The 16,346-nt window shown below is 35.8% G+C and overlaps 1 non-coding gene across 1 annotated transcript; it reads right to left on the minus strand.

The window, feature by feature from the left end:
- Nucleotides 1-341: 341 nt before the first annotated feature.
- TRNAT-CGU (transfer RNA threonine (anticodon CGU)) lies at nt 342-414 on the minus strand. Its single transcript has one exon. It is a non-coding gene; the product is annotated as a tRNA-Thr (tRNA).
- Nucleotides 415-16,346: the final 15,932 nt, after the last annotated feature.

Here is a 16,346-nt window from a genome sequence, read left to right on the forward strand (position 1 = left end):
CTAACTTTACAATATCAAAAGTCCCACTTGCGTAATTCTGATAAAATTAAAGAGCAAACCTGTTACAATAAAGACATATTAATTGCGTCAAAAAAAAAAAAGAAACGTAGAAAAAGATGCAGGATTTAGAAAGTAGAAAAGAGAACTGGCATATGGATTTAAGTGCTATGTTTTGCAAAAAAAAAAAAAAAAAAAAAAAAATGAAAGAAAGAAAGAAAAAAGATACATAAAAAAATAAAATAATAATAAAATAAAGAAAACTAAAATCATAGTTCACTTTATATCACATTGTATTTATGAGTGTCCTTACAACACAAACTTCTCTGGATAAAAGATTCAAATGCCCCCTGTGAGATTCGAACTCACGACCCCTGGTTTACGAGACCAGTGCTCTAACCACTGAGCCAAGGGGGCGACACAAGCTCAGACGTCTGTAAAGTCGAAGCGCTAAGGCGTGCACGTTGCACGTAGCGCTCAACAGGTCTTCCTTGATTACGTCACGCTCACAAGGTCTTGTTCATTCTCATGCTTTTTCCCCTCTTTTTTTCCCACCCAGATGCACTTCTTTCGACAGACGGTGAGTCAAGCTGAGAATAGCTCTTCTTCATTCATAATAATACTCTTTTGCATAGTAAAGGAATCGTCGTCCGTCGTCCTCAGGAACACGTGCAATATAAAAAGAAAGTTTACCTTAAATCATTGGAACATTAATATCTAATTTACTTTAATATTTATTCTGTATAAACAGACATGAAGTTTCACGCATTATTTATATGGGTAGGCCAGGGGCGGATCCAGGACCGACTTCTGGGGGGGGGGCGGTGGGTTGTCATATTGCTACTTTTAAGGGCTCCAAACTTTGGGATAGGTTTTATTTATATATATAAAATAAGAAAGTTTCCTCTTCTGGATCCGCCCCTGGGGTAGGCCAGGTTTAAACAAAAATGTTATAATATATCGTAACAACCTTGGTTTCAAATACTTTACGTTATGCTCCATCTCTAATCCCAGAGCTGTGACATGGCAAAATGACGCTCCTGACAAATGATTTCTGCAGAGATGGCGTGGGTCAATGAAAACTTGGCCCACTGACCCACCACACACTGTGACCCATGACCCACTCTGATCCAGCACCCAAGAAAGCCCATTGTCATCAACTTTGACCCCTGATCGAAGCCCTCCTCTCCACTGACTAGAGTTTACATTGTAATAAACATAGGCGGAACTAGAGAGGGGTCAGGGAGAGCCGGTTCCCCCAAGAAGCAAAGATGGCTCTCTCCAGAATTTTTCTATTGGGCGAAAATAATAGGGTCTATTATTAATTTATCTGGATTTACGCATAACAATTTTAGTGATGCTTGCATTCAATATATTTAATACTATCTATATTAGTCCGCCCATCGATTTCTGTTTTTAAAAAATATGATCTGGTGCTTGGGTGTAATAAAATCCCTGGACCATTGTGATAGTGGGCAATATAGCGACCTCTCAACTTGAGCTATATGCGTTCTTTTTATTTGATAACTTCGTTAATGTAAATTATTTTTGTAATATTTCAAGTAATTAAAATTATTGACGTACAAGGGCGCCCATCAGGGGGGCAAGGTCGGGCGCTTGCCCCCTAAGAGGAAATTATACTTGGGAATATCGAAAACCCAATAGAATTTTTACATTAGTTACAGCAAAATTTGAAACTATATTTGAAATGTCGCTTATACTTGCCCCCTCTTGCAAACCATAACATGGGCGCCCTTGTTGACCGTAGTAAGTTTTTTTTGTTTATATAGTATGTATGATAAACTGTTTTAATGTTATTATTTTATTTATAGCATAATAATATTTGAATAGTTAAGATTCTCACAGCAAATTATTAATTTACACTAAAAAACAACAGAAAGGAAAGGAAAAAAAAGTCGAATCGTTGAACTGCTAAACTCAAGCCTTCTACATACATGCATATAACACCAGGAGTAAAAGTGGATCTGAAAAGGTAGGGGGACGCATTACGTCCGGCCGTCCCCCGTGCCTACCTTTGCCCATTGTAATTTTAGAAAGTGGGGGACGTCACGGATTTTTACTGGAAGCGGGGGACGGCGTTCCCCGCGTTTCCCTTCACTTTTACCCATGTATAACACCCATTCAAAAGTCATATCGTATGTTGCTTTTCCTTATTATTATTATTATTATTATTATTATTATTATTATTATTATTATTATTATTATTATTATTATTATTATTATTATTATTATTATTATTATTATTATTATTATTATTATTTATGAACTGAAGTTTGTGGTTAGATTCTTAGGTAGGAGGGAAGATAAACTGGCCCTCGGATTTTCGGTTCAAAATTGATCACAACGTCTTCCTTAGGTCCCAAATAGTGTTTCCTGAAAATTTCAAACCACGGAAACTTCAGAAAGGTGCCCAAAATTACTATAGAATTTACCATATATGGGCAGGGAAGATAAAGGGGCCTTCGGATTTTCGGTTCAAAATTGATCACAACGTCTTCCTTAGGTCCCAAATAGTGTTTCCTGAAAATTTCAAACCGCGGAAACTTCAGAAAGGTGCCCAAAATTACTATAGAATTTACCATATATGGGCAGGGAAGATAAACTGGCCCTCGGATTTTCGGTTCAAAATTGATCACAACGTCTTCCTTAGGTCCCAAATAGTGTTTCCTGAAAATTTCAGACCGCGGAAACTTCAGAAAGGTGCCCAAAATTACTATAGAATTTACCAGATATGGGCAGGGAAGATAAACGGGCTCTCGGATTTTCGGTTCAAAATTGATCACAACGTCTTCTTTAGGTCCTTAATAGTGTTTCCTGGAAATTTGAGACCGCGGAAACTTCAGAAAGGTGCCCAAAATTACTATAGAATTTACCAGATATGGGCAGGGAAGATAAACGGGCTCTCGGATATTCGGTTATTATTTGATTGCGTGGGAACTCAATTCATTTTCTCTCTTGTCGCGCCAGGGTCCATTTTTCTTTTTTTCTTTTTTTCCTCATACAAAAAGAATAAATCGTCTGTCCAACAAGAAGGAAATAAACGTACTGTAATTAGCTTTAGGTTTTTCACTTTTTTGTGTATAACAAACAATATAATAAAAATTACTTTTGTTGAAACTACCTTGGTACTGTACTGTATAACATTATGGAATCTCTAAGTCGTTACAATATATCTATTTCATGTCGAGTGTGTTCAGTAAGCAATCTGATCTTCTTTTTTAAGTTTCCGCGGTCTGCAATTTTCAGGAAACCACATTTGAGACCTAAGGAAGACGTTGTGTCAGTTTTGAACCAAAAATCCCAGGGTCAGTTTATCTACCCTGCCCTTTGAGCACCTTTTCTGAAGTTTCCGCGGCCTAAAATTTTCAGGAAACACTATTTGGGACCTAAGGAAGACGTTGTGATCAATTTTGAACAGAAAATCCGAGGGCCCGTTTATCTTGCCTGCCCATATATGGTAAATTCTATAGTAATTTTGGGCACCTTTCTGAAGTTTCCACGGTCTGAAATTTTCAGGAAATACTATTAGGGACCTAAGGAAGGCGTTGTGATCAATTTTGAACCGAAAATCCGAGGGCCCGTTTATCTTCCCTCCTACCGATTCTTATATAAACTAGAACCAGACGCGCACCTAGATAATTTTGTGCAGGGTATCGAAAGTTGTGAGGGATACAATATTACAAGACACAGACACGACGTTAGTCTGCACCTGAGTAAACAATAAATAATTTCCAATAGCGGAAGTCGTGCATCCCAGGAACACTTCTTATATTTTGCTTTTGAAATGTGAGTATATTTGTGCTATGCTAAAGGAAAAAAATAAGTTCCTGATAACCTGATATTTTAATTTCATACTGTAAAAGTTACGTGGGTATTGCAGCAATAACTAGAGCCAGAGCAATTTTAACCGAGCAAGTCATGTCGTCTCTTGGTACGGGAGAGGTGGGCATGTACAGTTACCCACAAAAGTACCTGGACCCCTGACTGTTATAATTCCATTACTTGGGGTCCAGGTACTTATGTGGGTGACTGTACCAAGGGATTTAAATTATTGTACCTAGAGACAATCATAAATCTGATGATAATCGATTATTGCTAACTAATTTGTTTGTTAAATTAAACAATGATAAGTACAATACAGAAATCATAGTTTGGTTTGTCATTTTCAATAAGATGGGAATTTTTGCATTGTCAAGTAACTTCGTAAATACAAGGAAAAAAAAAAGTTACATAAAACAAATAATATTGCAGTTTTATCACATTATTTGCTGAAATAGCATGAAATGAGTATGGAACTCGGCATATTGGTTTTAAAAAAATACAAATTCATAAGTTTTAGGGCTACATCAAATAGCTATCATCATATGCAAAGTATTGCCACTTGGTACTTGGATCGCCCTTTTTATAAATAAAAGTAAATTTAACGAAAGGAGTACATAATAAATTAAAATCGTCAGAATGTAGAAGCAATACATAGGTATATTAAATATGCTGGAGCATTTACTTGTTACTTCCTGGACCATTTACTTGTGTATAAAAAATGATTATTTCTTTCTTCGCAAAGGTTTGTGTAACTAAGCCACAATACTATTTATTTGTGTTTCTATTAGGCGTAAGAGTAAACTGACTCAGAATTGCACGGGTAAAACTAATAAAAAATAATGAATTTTCATAATTAGAGTAGATTTTAAGTAGTTATTTAGTAGCAACAGAATATAGGAAATATACAATTTTAAGCAAATTTCTGGTATAATAGATTTTCACTGAACTGTTACATGACAGTGTCGTGTTAGGAGAACTTGAAGAGATGATAATGAGTGAGGGCTAAAGGGGACTCAGAAGGAATTATAAAAAATATTATAACAAGGTCTTCTAAAACATTCTTCCAATTTTCAGAACTAAGGGGCCATGGCCCCTCCCAGGAAAATATCCTAGTTATGCCAATGGTAATAAAACAAGGCTGCGAAATATATTGAATTTCAACTCGCTAAGTTAAACGGCTCCTGACATACTCAATTTTCCCAAAAATTCGGACCCACTTCCCCTTTCGTATATGTATTATAATGAAAGCAATGTGATGACATCTCTATTGGGATTGGAACCAACTATATAGCAAAAGTCATTACATTTAGCTTTGCCATTTGGCCGTGATGATCACGCACACATAGTTACATTCAACTTTTTAATATAATACTTCATATATTACAGGTGATTCACAAGTATATAGTTTTTCCAGTAGTTAGCTCCTCTAAGAAAAACACATGTTGTATAAAACAGTATAAAGTTTGACTGTTTCTAATAGTATGTTCTCTAGTAGCACATGCAGTTGATCCATTAGTGGGAAACAGTCGACTAGCCAACTACCAATGTTTGCCCAAAGTTATAATTAGGTGTTTTGCCGACCATTTGCCAACTAACTCAATTGCCAATATTGGCCCTACGTTGTAATTAGTTGCTTTGCTAAGCATATGCCAACCAACTCAATTGCCAACGTTGGCCCTTCATTCTAATTGGTCGTTTTGCTGAGCATTTGCAAACTAATTTAATTGCCAACGTTGGTCCTACGTTCTAATTAGTTGCTTTCTCGAGCATTTGCCAACCCACTCGTCAATGTAACCCTTTACGACAAAGGTAAAGCTGCAATTTGAACTGGAAGATCGAAACTGTTGGATAAATGGCGGCAAATTGTTGGTTAGCCAACATACACTCTAAACTAGGTTGGGCCAACGTAATTTCCAACTTTATTTCTGCAATTACTATTTACCAACCATGTCGACCATTAATTAGCCTACGAAAGGTCTAACAAGTGATCTGCTAGGGTTATTTTCTCCGTGTTCAATACAGCAATCATGGGTGCTAATCCTAGGAGGCGGAGATGCCCGTGACCCTTCAATTTTTTTTCCCGGCCCAGGATCTAGATGTCTTCCCCCCCTAAAATTATACAGAAATCGGGACTACTGACGGCAATAGATACTTGCAGATACCAATATGAATATGTAACGCGAGGGGTTGCGGATTCGATTCCCGGTGGGGGCATTCGGTCGAAACAGTGCAATAGATGGATTGAGTATAGCCCGCTCCCCCCAGTGATTTTTAACGAATCATAGTGATTCTAACGATTCATACTAGTTCATAATGAATCGGAATCACATGTTATAAAGATTTAAGATGTAAATCTTGCGGTAAGGAAGCTTTAGTATAAGTAGTAGTAATAGTAGCGGTAGTAGTAGTAGCAATAGTAGTAATAGTAGTGGTAGTTAGTAGCAATAGTAGTAGTAGGAACGGGTTAGAAGCCCCGCAGGGGTTGGTTGGGTTCTGTTCTCGATGTAAGTAGTAGTAGTAGTAGCAGTACTAGTAGTAGTGACTCTTCCAGTTCCGGTGACAAAGAACTGGGAGGAGCGGGCTATACACAAGCCCAATAGATTTTGCAGGACAACCATCCTAAGTGAGATTGTTTCTTGGCTTTTCCTTATTCACACTAGGCAAATGCCGGGACAGTCCTACAATACAGGTCCCAGGCTGTTTCCTTCCTTCCCATTCATTTCTTTCAGCTTCCTTTCTCTGATAACGTGCTCACCGAGGATATCATCAAGGGCGCCGACTTCTCTGTAAATTTGGGGGGGCATTCAGATGCAGATAGTATATATATGAGGATTTTAAGACAAATTGCATTCAAATTATGCCAAATATTGTATATTCATAAAAACAATAGGGGGCCCACATGAGCTTGGGGGGCCCGAGCTCCGCGGCTTCCCAGGTTCGGCGCCCTTGAATATCATCCACCATGCATGATGGGCTCAACGCCACAGAAGCCGGTAATCCCCAGAAATATATATAAATAAATTTGTACTGCCCTACTTTCACCACAGTGCAGAAGGGTTATTACACTTCGTAGTTTGTCATATTTTAGGTTCTGGTGTTGATGGAGACTTCCACAGTAAAGGATATTATCATTTCTACTCTCCATATCAGATGTACATTCAGCCTATTATTCCTTGTAATATTTACTGAATGATATTCAATAAATGACGTACTGGTATACATATGTGTAGATATATTTTATTGGATATTAATTCAGCTACTCCTTTACCAGCCTCTTCATCAATTTAAACATTATTATTATTATTATTATTATTAACATACACTTATCACTTATCATTATATTTATTTTCAATATTTATTCACATATTATTATTATATATAGATATATCAAATTATATTCTGTTGAAGGCCGAATTTAGTAATAACACACTAGGATCACATATCAACATATACAAGTAGGCATCATCATCCAGCTAATTATCCACCAAACCGCGTTATTAAAATTACTTATTGCACTATCTGATAGTTCAAATTAAATCACAATATCATATACAAACTACAGTTGGAATAGCGTCGATGTTCGATCCGAGGCTTACAAATTTTAAAGATACATTTCTACACAATGCATGTTAACTAACTCATAAAATGTCTTCTTACTATAAAATTTATATCAGTTTTTTTTTTAATCCAAAAAACGATTCGAAAACTTTAATTTCTTTTAGATTTTGTGATTTTCAGATCATCTGATACGGACCGATGTCCTTTTGAAACATTCTCAGGAACAGTTTGTAATGCGTCGCTCAGCTATACAATAGCGGCGCATTACAAATTCAAAATGAATGTCAAGGACACATCATTGAAAACAAAAATGGTCCGTTGGCAAGGATAGAAGAACTATACATAACCAAACAACGCTTTTTTTTTTTTTTTTTTTTTTACGGAAATTTAATTGAATTAAAGCAGATGTTCACACAAAATGTAAATCAAACATGATTAAACTTTTTAAAACAAAAGAATAATGCAAAACAGATTAGAAGGCAGATTAAATGTCAAGGTTATTTCAGTTATTTGGGAGCCATTTTACAACATTCACTTTTCATGACCACAGGCAAAGATGGAAGAAGCATCTTCTCATTTCCAACTCAAGTCAAGAAGTTTTGCTATGCTAATTTTCTATGAAGGTCATCATTTGCAAAAACAAAGAAACGAATTGTCATTTTAAATGTATTTTTCTTTCTTTCTTTCTTTCTTTCTTATGTAAGCATCCAATCAAAATTTAATTTTTAATGCACGAAGAATTGATATAAGTACCCTTGGGCAAACTGGAGATGTAAGGGTTTTCCGCGAGTAAGGCTCAGTGGTAAATCGCTTAATTCCAACGAGTTGGGTTCCTTGTGGTTCGATCCGAGCTTTTGTCAAATGGGTTTTATGGTAGGCAAACATTATATATGTGTATTTTCTCGGGATTCTCCCACTTTTTAATTCCACTATTTCGCTCATTATCACCGTCTCTCTTAGTCTCGGAGCATAATTGTGGAACATCAAATTTAATTGAAAAATGAATAAGAGTAAGCAAACAAAAAATTAATAAATAAGAGTATTATCATGTGTCTAACAACGGAAAACTGCAGTAGTCATATTCGCCTTTTGTCGAGATCAAAGGGCAATTTCTTTGGGGGTATTCTCACATTTTGTCGTTAATTTTCGAGATTTTTAAAATTATTATTATTATTATTATTATTAAAAATTTCCCTGATCACTTACATGCATGTAAACTATGAATAGTGGAATTTGGCCATGTTTATAGATTGGGAGAAACTTCCTTATCTATTATATAAAAGAGAACGCACAAATCCTTTGTAACCTCATCACGCTAATACGGCTGAACCAATTTCTTTCATTTTTGGGGGGTTATTAGGATTTGGACCCTAGATGGTTTTTATCATATCACTTTAATTTTCAATTACCAGTGTCTTGAGATAATTGACCATTCAGGTGTCCATAACGTACAAATCCTTTGTTAGTTCATCATAGGTAAAAATAAACGTATTTATATGCAACCCACATGACCGTGTCACTCGGCGGGTTAACATAAATGACAGGCGATATAATGTTAACATTTAGTGCAATCTTCTATGGTTTTTATCATATCACTTGAAAGCGAAAAAGTAAAAATTATCTAAGTAACAAAGTTTATTGCGTTCGGGGGTGACCGCAGCGAAGCGGGGCGGGTTAACATAAATGACAGGCGATATAATGTTAACATTTACTGCAATCTTCTATGGTTTTTATCATATCACTTGAAAGCGAAAAAGTAAAAATTATATAAGTAACAAAGTTTATTGCGTTCCGGGGTGACCGCAGCGAAGCGGGGTGAACGCTGCTAGTCTATTATATAAAAGAGAACGCACAAATCCTTTGTTACCTCATCACGCTAATACGGCTGAACCAATTTCTTTCATTTTTGGGGGGTTATTAGGATTTGGACCCTAGATGGTTTTTATCATATCACTTTAATTTTCAATTACCAGTGTCTTGAGATAATTGACCATTCAGGTGTCCATAACGTACAAATCCTTTGTTAGTTCATCATAGGTAAAAATAAAATGCAACCCACATGACCGTGTCACTCGGCGGGTTAACATAAATGACAGGCGATATAATGTTAACATTTACTGCAATCTTCTATGGTTTTTATCATATCACTTGAAAGCGAAAAAGTAAAAATTATCTAAGTAACAAAGTTTATTGCGTTCGGGGGTGACCGCAGCGAAGCGGGGCGGGTTAACATAAATGACAGGCGATATAATGTTAACATTTACTGCAATCTTCTATGGTTTTTATCATATCACTTGAAAGCGAAAAAGTAAAAATTATATAAGTAACAAAGTTTATTGCGTTCCGGGGTGACCGCAGCGAAGCGGGGTGAACGCTGCTAGTTTGGTTATAAAATTAGGGATATTTATGTAACTGTCAGTACTGTATTTTGTCTGTTCATTCGTTCGTTCCACTGATATATGTGCTTTGTTCATTCATAAATTTTGGATAACCTCTCTTAAGGTTGACTTTTGACATTGTTAGAAGTTAGAATGCCTTACGTAGGTCGGAGAAATAGTAATTGGCATGTTGATATGAATATCTGTTCTTGTATCCAAATAGTGAACTCGATCATAACTATCCTTCATGATAACTCTTTCATTTTTAGTTTTTTTTTTCTTTGTATGTTCTTTAATTTCAGAGGAAAAGAACCGACTTCCCTGCCTCGAACTGCATGGCCCTATCAACTTACATTACGCAAACCAACTTTAATCTGCCTTCAAGTAGATCTCATTGAAAGATACTGACGTGAGACATTTCATGATACAGTATTACTATACGGTATGACTCAAAACTAAAGGAACGAAAACCAAAACCTATCATCCAGGAATAACATAAGATCGTAAATCCATGAAGAAATGACAATCAACTCTCCTGTAATGTTTTATAAAATACCTAAAGCAAAACGAATGATTGTCATAGTTCTTGAGATTTAATCGTACAAGAACAGTTTTCCTAATTTCACATTATTCACATTAGATGATGCCGTCAGAGAACAATTTAGATTTTTCTTTCTTTTGTGATGCTATATTTGACATTACTAATAATAATCGAAAGCGCTTTTCCGTCCTGTCAAATATATCTATGAAATTAATGTTCCAAATGGGGAGTCAGAAAATGTCATCACTTTATGAGATAGATATAATTGCACTATGTGTACAATAAACTAAGTTATTAGATATTAGTATTATAGCAGGACGAAACATAATGAATACAATCTTTGAATATGCGCTTAGTAGCTGTCAACAGAGATAGAGTGGGTCAGTGAGTCAACAAGACGTGACCCATTGTGACTCACCACCCACCGAGCCACTCTGACCCACCGCCTTATTCTTCTCAGTGCATTCTAGAAAGTATCTACTGATCACTGGTGAATTTGTGTACGTTTTTCTTTCAAGGCCTCCATTTTTCTTCCTTTTTTATGTGTTTCCACCTATTACCTGAGATGAGTATATTTAATTGAAAAAAGGACTTCAGCCATTTTTGGATATTGATATTTGTAACTTTAATAAGAGCAATAGGACTTACTACTTGGCTTCCGAAACCACTTGGCTACTTCGCTTTCAGTATTCAACCTGTGCGTTTTAGAGGGACTGAATACTTAAAAGAAAAAAAATCTCCTGTAATATACGAATTATTATATAAAAAATTGAATGTAACTATGTGTGCGTGATCATCACGACGACCAAATGGCAAAGCCAAATGAAATGACTATTGGTATATAGTTAGGCCCCTGTTCCAACTGGGATGTTAACATATCGTTTTCATTATAATACATATCCTAAGGGGGCAGTGAGGGTTCGAGTTTTTGCGAAAAATTTAGTATCTCAGGAGTCGTTTAACTTAGGGAGCTATAATTCAGTATATTAACTCTTCATTAAAAATAAGTAGAATGTGTTCTAGCATTTTTTATAAATTCTCTTTTAACGAAGGGGGGAGGGATAAAGCCATGGTTCGAATGCTAAGAGGTTCACAATTCGAAACCCGTCTCGGACACTCGAGTTTTTTTTTTTTTTTAATTTTTAATTCCGCAGATCTTGAAATTTTTCCCTCCCTTCGCAACCATCTGATGCTCTAAAAACAGTTCTCCACCGTAATTCGACAACTGCTTGATGTAATCCTTGCAGCTCGGAAACTTTCCTTCTTCTGTTTCACAAAATCACAAATTTCGTCATAATATGGATGCTGTCCGGTCATATTTTTTTCTCCAATTCTAAACTTGCATATGTAAATCATCCCCTCTGACTCCATATTTGAATATATATATATATATATATATATATATATATATATATATATATATATATATATATATATATATATATATATATATATATCAATGTCGTCCACTATGAACACACATGGCTAGGGATCAAACCTTCGATCTTGAAACCAAATGTAAGCTCTCTAGCAATGTGCTATCATAACTCCATAGGTTTGTTGTTAAAAGCAGCAGCATTTAGATTTTGTTCGGGGGGAGGTGAGATTCTCCACCGACATAAGAATTTCACTCTTTATATCAGTATTTTGTTATACATTTGATCAAACAATATATGCTTATCACAGTCAAGGGAGGGGAGAACTACACCCTCCTGCCCTGCCCAAATGACGCAATTACTGGGAAACAAAATAAAACTAATCATTGAATAACATTTATTTCTATCAGTAGTTTTCAGAGTTCTGTTTGGCAAACACAAAACCTAATGCCGCGCTTGACAATTTCCATAGATTTCACAAGGAGCATCTTCCTATGATATGTAGTCTTTGAAGAAGTAAACAATCCGAATAAACGTGTTAATGAAACGATGTGAACACTTTGTGACATTTTTTTAATTGAGGTTTTACAAGGGCGTTTAGAACAAACGAATAAAAGAGACAATTTTAGAGCTATAAAACTTGTAAACATGATTCTTGTTTTTTTTTTTTTTTTCGTCTGGATGGAAAGAGTATATATTCACACAAATTGCTATATTTAAGAATCGTCCACTAAGATTATTTACATAATAGTTGTTTCTTCAATATATAAGTATATAAGGTGGGGTGCTGACTGCCACGGGTGCTGACTGCCACAGCCAATTATTGGTGCTGACTGCCACGACTGTCGCTGATTGCAAATATGAAGGTGCTGACTGCCACGATGGCGTGCTGACTGCCACGAGCCTGAGAGAAAGTTGCTAGACGTAACATGACCGAACGCCAAGAAGCATGAAAAAAACTAGATGATCCTTAGGATCGTGTTCTTCAGACCAACACCTAACAAAGGTAAACAGGTCTCTGTATGTACACTCATGTCCAAAATTATTGTCACATGATTATAAATATGTTGTTCTAGTAATATAATTTGATAACAAATTCGCCCGGTATTTCTTATAATGTTAGTATGTGTATAATCGGCAAAGACAAGTATGTGAAAATTTCATGTCAAAAGAGTAGTAAATAAGAACAATAAAACGAAAATAAAATTTTCTTGTCCACTTAGTTACATTTTATTTTACTCATTATGATTTTCGTATTTATAATTCCTTTCCTATGAAATTTATCACAAATATAAATTTCCTAATTATACACATAATATAAGTATTAAAAGTACTCTGCAAAATTATCAAATTATATTCTTACAAGAAGACAGTTATAGATATGCTACAATAATTTTGGACATGAGTGTACTTTCATTTTTGTCAGGGAGCGGCGCGTACAAAATTGGTACGATTTATGTATTCTCACTTGAACTCCCTATGTCAGCACGAACTGTGTACAGCTGTGCAAATTATTTCGAGCAGCTCTTGAAAGTTCCATAAAAAAAAAGCACTGCTGGCTACCTCACAAGGGAAGTTAAGGATAAAGCACTCGCCTGCAGAGAATCTAAGCATGCCATTTGAAGCCCCAATTCACGCTGATTATATAACAAGTTAATAAAATTCCTGTATGGTTGAGAACGGTTCGAGATATTCAACTTGGAAGTTTATATGAGAAAATGAGGATATACGCATTTATACGTGTTAAGTACAACATAATTTGTAACGAATATTGACATACGAATTGAAAGCTATCGGAAGTAACAGAAAAAAAAAGTGTTTCGCAATAACTAACGGGTTTGTTAGATACAATTAGTCATTACATTGTTCACAATAATCATAGGTTAGAGATGAATATTGATCACTGTTGTTCTTCTGTTTTATGAAGAAATGACGCAGGCAAAATACTCCCTTGCACCATGAACATTTTATATGTGCAATTGTGTTGCATACGTCAAGAGAACAGTTCGCAGAATCAAAGCAAAAAGCAAATTCGACAAGTGATTCAATAGTTATAGGCCTATAATTTGTTCGTAGATGAGACCGGGGCTTGTTGTGACAAAAATAGGTTTTTATTTTTTCTAGGATTTCATTTTTATTAAATGTAAGAAAATTTTGTCTTAAAATAAAGTTTGGACATTAGACCACTTCCATATTTTTTTCTACATCTGTATTTTTCATTATAAGAACAATACAATAGAAAAAACAAACACAAATGTTTTGTCATAACATGCCCCTTGCTGGGGCAGGTTGTGACTTTGATCGGGTAAGTTGTGACAGAAAGAAATGTGCCCGATTTCGACAATGTAATTTTAATATAAATTGTGCTAAACATAACTCAAATGTAATGTTTCCTAAGAAAAATATTTTGCATACATAAGAAACTACTTTCAATTTCTCATGTGAATATTCTTTCTAAATTATCGTTATCGTACACAGTTAAATGCGCCAACAATACTTCCTTCCTAATACTCTGTTTTATAATAGAATCACAATTTCTTTCAGAAATGACTTATGATACAAACCTAGACCACATAGACCCCTTATCATCGTCCGAGTTGCAATTGTAGCATACATAAATAGGATTACCTTGTGTGCACGCTTCGTGTGACCACTGATTACAGTCAACACATTGAACCCACGATCCTCTGGGTTTGGAATTAGAAAATGGTTCCAGACTCACAAGACAAAAACAATCATCTTCACTATCATCGTGACTATCATTTTTACGTTTTGAAATTTTCATCCCCTTTTTTCATAGAGCCATTCAGAATATTACGGCTTATACCTTTCTGCAGAGACTTTTCATGTCTTGCTCCTTCTTCTGCTTCTAATACTTCTTTAACTGGAGTATCAGTGAGTACAGAGGACACTCGCTTCTTCCTTCCTCGTTTAGTTTCCCTGGGTATAACTTTTGGTAACGGACGAAGGACGCTGGGACTAACATGATGAGGGTTACTGTCATTTCTGGACGTTTCGTATTAAAGCATTACTTGCATAGACGACAGTTGTGGTTTTTCTTTACCTGTAGAAGATCTATTGACAACAGTCGATAAGGTTTCAGATTCTTTACGGTTTGTTGCTGGATAAGGCTGGTTTGTTTCCTCACAGGCAAATCTGGAAGTTCTGAATTCACTTCTTGTGTAATGTTAGTTGGCCCTTGTTCTTCATTATGACCTGAAAAGTTCGTTGAGGATGATGTTGAACTTAAGTGATGTTAGCGAAGTACGTCCTAGTGCTAACTTTATAATGTGGTCATCATCTTCAATGTAACGATCAGTTGCCTGAGGTTCCAAAAATTCATTATCTGTAAAAATGTCTCTATTAAAGGGATATATACCAGTTATTCTGAATGCATTAGGAATATAAGACGGATTTACACTAAGAGGAAATGCCGTTTTCACAATAGTCGGAATGTCATAGATACTAAATGCACACCCAGGATTGTTTTCCATCCATGCATCCATTCCATTTGCAACTAACTTTTTAAATAAAGAATATACTCCTATGTCCAGGGGTTGCAGCTTATGGGAGTGTCAGGTGGGAATGACAGAAGAATTACACCATTTTTCTTGGCATAATTGATTACCTGCACTGAGATATGAAATTCATGGTTATCAAACAGCAAAAAACACGATGTTGAAGAGAACTACCTGTATGTTTGACAAAATGCTCCATGAATTGCACAAATAGGTCTCCTGTCATTCAACCTGATGGATTATTTCCTGCAATACTTCCAGTAGGACCTTTGCCATGAAATCTAAGTCGGTCGAATCTCTTTTCCATGCAAATTAACCTGAGTCCTAGGTTCTAATTACTTGCAACAAACTGCTTCTTGTAGAATCTGTACAGTGACTGTCTATTAACCTCATATTATACTGCACTCGTATTGAAGATCCCTTGTTTTCTTGGTATGCTCGTGCTGTATCTATGTGCACTTCAATTGGTATCTGGCCTTTCTCTTATATGTTCGTACCATCTGCAACGAGAAAGATTGAAGCAAACATTAAAATGCAAATTCAAATTGCTGCAAATTACATGCAAAAATATGTTATTGTTAATGATGATGTGGTGTTCTGTCCAAAGGCCAGTCTTTGATTCAAAGTATCTGGGCATGGTGAACCCATGGCGGTTTGCCTTTCTTTTCCATGAGATGGTGATGACGTCCTAAGGAGGGATCTACAACTAAGGTGGGATCCGAACCATTTGTGTCTCCACCGGGAATCGAACCCGGGTTCCCTTGAGTACACTCATCCACGAGAGACATATGCAAAAGAAACCAGTATAAATATGCAAACATTGATGCATATACAATCAACAGTGTGCTCATGATTTTATGCGTTAGAAATCGGAAATTTCTTCCCAATACTAATAACGTATCCACTTCCTAACAAAACATTAATAATACCCCTTATGTAAAATTAATAAAAATAATTAGACAATAAACTTCCATTGTCTGGTTTTCTGCGGGGTCAGTTGTGACATTTGTCACAATTTACCCCTAGCAGTTTGTCACAACTAACCCCAATGGGTATTTTTTGCTTTTATTGGCAATTCAGTATTTCAGTTTTACTTTACCAAGAAACAAAACCGTTTAAATGCGTATTATAGTTG

The sequence above is a fragment of the Thermobia domestica genome, chromosome 8 (genome assembly GCF_964235325.1).
Source record: "Thermobia domestica chromosome 8, izTheDome1.hap1.1, whole genome shotgun sequence".
Classification (NCBI taxonomy): domain Eukaryota; kingdom Metazoa; phylum Arthropoda; class Insecta; order Zygentoma; family Lepismatidae; genus Thermobia; species Thermobia domestica.